Below are 6280 nucleotides of genomic sequence, written 5' to 3' on the forward strand. Positions count from 1 at the left end.
AAAATCTAACTGAAAAAGGGATTCTGTAAAGGTACATAAGATTGTATATTAGTAATAGAAATAACTCTAGAAAATTGGAAACTGTATGATTAAAATGAGGGATAAAATAGTGTAATTTAGTGAAATGTTTGTGAATAAAATAAGTGAAATAAAATAAATGAGAAAATTGAATTAGGAAGGAATGGGAACATTTTAATTAGTCAATGTTTTATAAAATATAAGTGAAGGGGGGGAATTAACAATGGAAAGTTTATAATTGTTCCCATAGAAGTATGATATTTAATTGAAAAGTAATGTTAAAGAAGTTAAGATTTTAATGAATATTAATATTAATGATAGAATTGAATTGGAATGGAATGTGTTGTTTTAATTACATACATTTATAATTTTTTCTTTTTTTAAGAATATAGTGTGTATTTTAAGAATGTACCAAGCAGAATCCGAATGGAAGTTATGTGTTATATTGAATGTTATAACTTTAGGGTATATATTGAAGCCTAAATAAGAATTAAATGGATAAACCTAAAAGATATAAAGGCGTCATACTCCAATCAGTAACTACAGGATAAATTTTGTTTAATGAAAAAAGATAATAGATAATTGAAACAGGACAGACAAAAAATATAAATATAATAGTTTAAATTGAGATAATTAAAATAAAATTGAGAAAATTAAAAGAGGGGAGAAGCTATGTAGAAAATGTAAAACAGTAATAAGATGTGGAATAGAACATACAAATGAGCATGAAGTTGAATTTGTCTGGCTGCTGTTGTGGAAGAATTAGCTGATTCTATATCATTGCCCAAGGGACGCCCAAGTGATCCCTACATTCTTCAGGGAGGCCTCTTCCTTGTCCCCAATGTTACTGCTAATGAAACTAAACGCTGCATTGTCTCATGGTTCATTTCCTCTCTGGGACCTGCCACTCCTCTTTCAAGTATTTCTTGTTCTCTGAGAGAATTTGCCTCGGTTGAAAGCTATTTATTAGCAGAATGCAAGATAATAATTCTTTCCTCTTACAGTGTATTCCAATTTATGTATCTGCTGTTACCAAGGAATACAGCTTCACTCAAGTATGGGAAGTTTAGAGAAACATCATGGAAACTATTATCTACATCTTAAATCTACAAACCCACGAGGATTGTAAATACATAGCTCCCTTAGTGCTTTGTATTTATATAAAAATAGGCATACAGTAGGGAAAAAAACATGAGCACGTTCAAAAGCAATACTTGAGGTAACATTCTTATTTTTTTAACCTTTCTCTTTGGATATATACAAATAATGAGTTCAGAGGTATCAGGCTTTGCACGGAAAGAGTCCTAAATATAATGTCCATCCAATTCTCATACAGTTTTGGAAATAAAAATATGACCAGAAAAACTGGTAGGTTTCAGGTGGCAATTACATAATTCAGACTTAAGGATTTTGCAATAAAGAGCTGAGAAGACAGCCTGGTGGCTACTACTCAGCCCCAACCTACATGAAAGGTAAAACATAAGGATGCTACTCTAATATTACTTCCTGGCTGAATGTCAGGAAAGAAATGTAATCCTCCAGCTATCTAAGATCCTCTGCAGTAGGTGGGTATAAGTGGAAAAGCTGCTCAATAGCTGACTTTTCCATCAAAAGCATAGGTTGCAATAATAAAAGTGCTATTTCTTAAGTTTCACAACTTCTTCTTGCCCCCACCACCTCCCAATAGAGCTTGCAGTAGACTGGATGAAAGCACAATGCAAGAAACACATAAAGGTGGACAATGGGTTTGAAGACACAAGAGTATATAGCAGGTGTATCTACGGGGTCACAAGGAGGGGGGAAGGGCAGCCAGGTAGGAACGCCTTTGGTGGGCCGGCAGGGGTACCGGGGTGAAGTGGGCAAGGCCAGGCAGCTGTGGCCAATGGTTCCATTGCGGTCCACAGGACAGGGTCAGAAGAAGCAAGGCGATGCGATTGAGATTCTGCCTGTTTTTTAAACGTGTCATGTATATTATGATCATCCTATGGACACCTGCAGTACAGAAAATCTGAAATCACACAAGCCATCAAACCGAAAGCCATAGGAGGAAAAGCTGAAAGAGCAGTATCATTTGAGAGAGGCCCATTTCTGAAATTGTTCCAATCTGCCATTCAAAAGCTTTTCTCCAAAGAGCAGAACTTTGTTTCTTAAAATACAAAATATTCCGTAGACAACATTTCTTTCGTCCACATCGGATAATATTGCCCAAAAAAGTATAGACTATGAAGGCTGAGGATATGCTGGTCTGACTCATAGTCATTTCCATGGAAAAATGTTCTGATTCAACATTTTCTGGGAAATCTCTCTGCCTGGGGACTGCCCAAGCCGAGCTTTTATTGTGCAGAAATAAACATGTTCTTTTATTTTTTTTGCTTCTTGCAAATCAAGGAAATAATAGATTTAAAATAAGATTAAAAATGTGGGAGGAGAATTCTAGAATCAACAGGGCAGAGTTTGATTTTTTTTAAAAAAAAAAAATCCCATTCTCCTAACTAAAAAAGATTTGGACAGTTTAGAAACATGCTAACTTATGGAGTGAGTGGAATGCTTTTTAGGCCAGAATTTATTTATTCAAAACATGAAATATGAAGTCTAGAAATGCAACATTCAGAAAAGGAGCACATGGCAACCTGCTGCTGCTGAAACTCTCCTTCTGCAAACCTTTGCTTTAGTTTGAAACTAGAAGCATCTAATCTGCAATTGTTCTTTGGATGAGGCCTCTTTCTCCCCTAATAGAAGTACCTTTTCACATCTCCATGTAAATTGCCACAATAATGTATTCAAGCAAGCAATTAATTAGGCTTGTTAGAGTGAGTTTCTCAATCTGCCACTTTTAAGATGTATGGACTTCGATTTCCAGAATTCCCTAGCAAGTTGACTGAAGTCCACCCATTTTAAAGTTGCTGAGATTAAAGCAGCACGGCTTTAGAGGATGGGAACAAAAGCAAGCGTAAGACCCAGGATTGCGGGGTGCAAAAATCGGTATATTAAGCCACATTTAACCAAATCCCAGAGAAGAAGAATGCATTTAGCTGAAAATTCTGAATATAGTTCTGTGTATTAAAAAATACACAAGGAATGCAATCTTACAATGCTGAGTTATAAGTCATGCACTTACCTTTGTAAACTCAGGAAAAAAAGTTTCATTTTGCAAGTACTGTAACATGGTTCTTTTGTCCCCATTGCATTATTTTGCCCCTCCCCGTTTCAACCAATACGGGAATTTAAACTTTTGTTTTAAACAGGTTTAAATTGCCCCGATATCCACCATATTTTAAGGATGGAGAACACCTAATCCTAAATCGTCACAGCATAAATATGATGAGTCAAACCAAAATGTAGTCTCTCCCCTGGTAATGAACCAGATTTTTATTTTTATTTATTTTGATTTGTCAATTGTTTACAAGATAATAGATATAAGTATATACATAGTTATGAATACATGAAATGGATACATATCATAAAAATAAAAAGAAACAATAGGACAGGGACGGTAGGCATGTTGGTGCGCTTATGCATGCCCCCTACAGACCTCTTAGGAAAGGGGTGAGGTCAATAGTAGACGGTGTAAGGTTAAATCTGTTAAATCAGATCTGAAGAGAATCTGGGCTTTGATATTTGACCACTTAAATGCTAACATCATTAAACAAGTGGCCAAAACACAAATCCACAGCTGGTGGGAGGAAAATTTAATTAGAATTTGACAGCTGGGTCCTCTGGTTGGGGAGACTCAGAGGAGTCATTTCTTCCTTAAATACAAACCAGACCCAGCTGTTCCCATGGCAGCTCCTGGGATTGGTGGAATTAAGAGTTGTAATGTTTTCTACCCAATTTATTGTTCATTGTGCAAACCTGATGCAGGAGTGAAGGTTGGGATGCAACAGAGCCAGCGTAACATACACCTACAGACCTACACACGCAAAGTCTTTAATAGTGGCTGATCGGATGGAAATGATTTGCAAGCCCTATTTCCCCAGTTCATACTCTAGACTTGCAGATACTGAAACATGTACTCATTTTGGATGTTCTCGGGATCTAGAACTGTGGCTGATTTGTAACTCAGATTTTTCTTACCGCTGATTTATCATGTGGCAAGCAAGTCATTTTTGAGTCCTAGAAGTTGCCTAGATTTTCTCCACAATAATCTATTCCTTTCAGGTTTTCCAACAGTGCACTCATCACCACTGTAGCTGAGTCCATCCACCTTATTCTTGGTCATCCTTTTGTTCTTTTTCCTTCCACCTTTCCCAGCATTAGAACCTTTTCCAGAGACTTGGGTCTTTGCATATTGTTTTCAAATAAGGATAATTTGAGTGTGGTCCATCGTGCCAGGCTGAATGTACATTCTGGGTCAATTGGTTTGGTGTTGTATTTGTAAATTTCCTTGGCTGTCCACAGTATTCTCAGGTTTTCTCCAACACCGAAGTTCAAAAGAGACAATACTGGTGCTATTTTGCTTCTTCAAAGTCCAACCTTCACTTCCATAAAGGGTCAGGGGAAATACGGTGGCTTGCACAATTCTGGTCTTTGTGGGTATAGATACATCACAAATTTGGAATATCTTTTTCCAAGGCCTTAATGGCTGCTCCACCAAATGGTAGTACACGCTACAATTCTTGACTGTTGTCCTTGGTTAATAATGGGACTTCAATAGCTGTCACTAAGCAACGGAGTCAGAAAGGACATCACATGACTGCATGGCTTAGCAGCAGCAATTCCGTCACTCCCCGTTGCTGTTGTCATGAAGCAAATCAATTTAGGTCAGGTGTCACACACTGGCCATGCCCACCCCGTTTAGTGAAGGCGGAAAAAGTTGTGATGTCACGTGACGTATCACCAGTGATCTAGGTTATCAGATGATGATCTCACATAGTTGCCATTTTTAACTCGTGCTGGCTTACCTATAGTTTGTTTGTCGGAAGCCAGCAAAGGAGGTTACAAATATTGACACCATGATGGCAGGAATCCCAAGGACCAGTCATAAATACCACTCATTCAGCACCATTGTGGGCACGAATGGGTTGCAAAATGAGTGGTTGTTAAACAAGGACCACCTCTTCTATTTTTCTTTTAGCATAGGAGTCAGCCATTTTTTTCTGACTCTTTATAGGGTTGGATGATCCTAGGCAAAAGAAAAAGCTTGCAGCTGTGGTGGCACAATGGTTGCAGTGCAGTATTGCAGGCTAACTCTGTCAACTGCCAGCAGTTCGATTCTGATCGGCTCAAGGTTGACTCAGTCTTCCATCCATCCAAGGTCAGTAAAATGAGGAGCCTGATTGTTTGGGAGGGCAATATGCTGACTGTAAACCACTTAGAAAGGGCTTTAAAGCACCGTGAAGCAGTATATAAGTCTTATTGCTATGGCTATTTACAGATCTGGTCTAAAACCATTCCATTCAGGAGTGCAATGGGTGCTCAAGCACCATGTTGCCAATCACTGTTCTAATATCCATGAACTATAGTGGCCTTCCCCCACTAATGCATTCTGCATCATTTCTTTTGCTTTGCTTTGTCAAATAAATAACAGATAGCAGATAATCAGAGTTGGAAGGGATCTTGTAGGTCATCTAGTCCAACCCCCCCCCAGCCCTACACCATTTCTGACAAATGGCAGTCCGATCTCTTCCTGAAAGTCTCAAGTGATGGCGCTCCCACAACTTCTGTTCCATTGGTTGATTGTTCTCACGTCAGAAAGCATCTCCTTATTTCCAGATTAAATCTGTCCTTGTTCAATTTCCATCCATTGTTCCTTGTCTGGCCTTCAGGTGCTTTGGAAAATACCGTTTCAAAAGGAGGAACGCAAATAGGATGATGACTGTCCTATTATTGCTGAACAAAGGCAAAAATGTTGATGTTATCTTGAAAGGATGCGTTTCTGCATAGAGCAGCAACCATTAAATTAGCCCCATTGCACAAGTTCAAGACTCGCTGCTTTCTACCCTCCGGAAACTTGATCGTGACTGCTTGCAAGGAAGCCACTTGTGACTGCAACAACCTATGACCAAAATTCCATTGTGGTATAAGTTGAAGACTACCTTAATAGAAATGAAAGTTAATACTAAAGTCTGAGGCACAATTTCCACTAAAACCAATCTCACTTCCTTATATGGTACAGTGGAGACAAAATATAGAATGGATTAGATTGTAAAGAGATATTTTGCTTCCAAAGCTTTATTAGAAAAGTGTCACCTCTCTGCTTTGTCTAGCTGTATGTGATTTTATTGGCTCTTATTACCTGCAAGAGCAAGGAGCTTTATCAAAT

This window comes from Notechis scutatus, chromosome 2 (genome assembly GCF_049901735.1).
Source record: "Notechis scutatus isolate UNSWTSFEM ecotype Mainland chromosome 2, rNotScu1.2, whole genome shotgun sequence".
NCBI classification, from domain to species: domain Eukaryota; kingdom Metazoa; phylum Chordata; class Lepidosauria; order Squamata; family Elapidae; genus Notechis; species Notechis scutatus.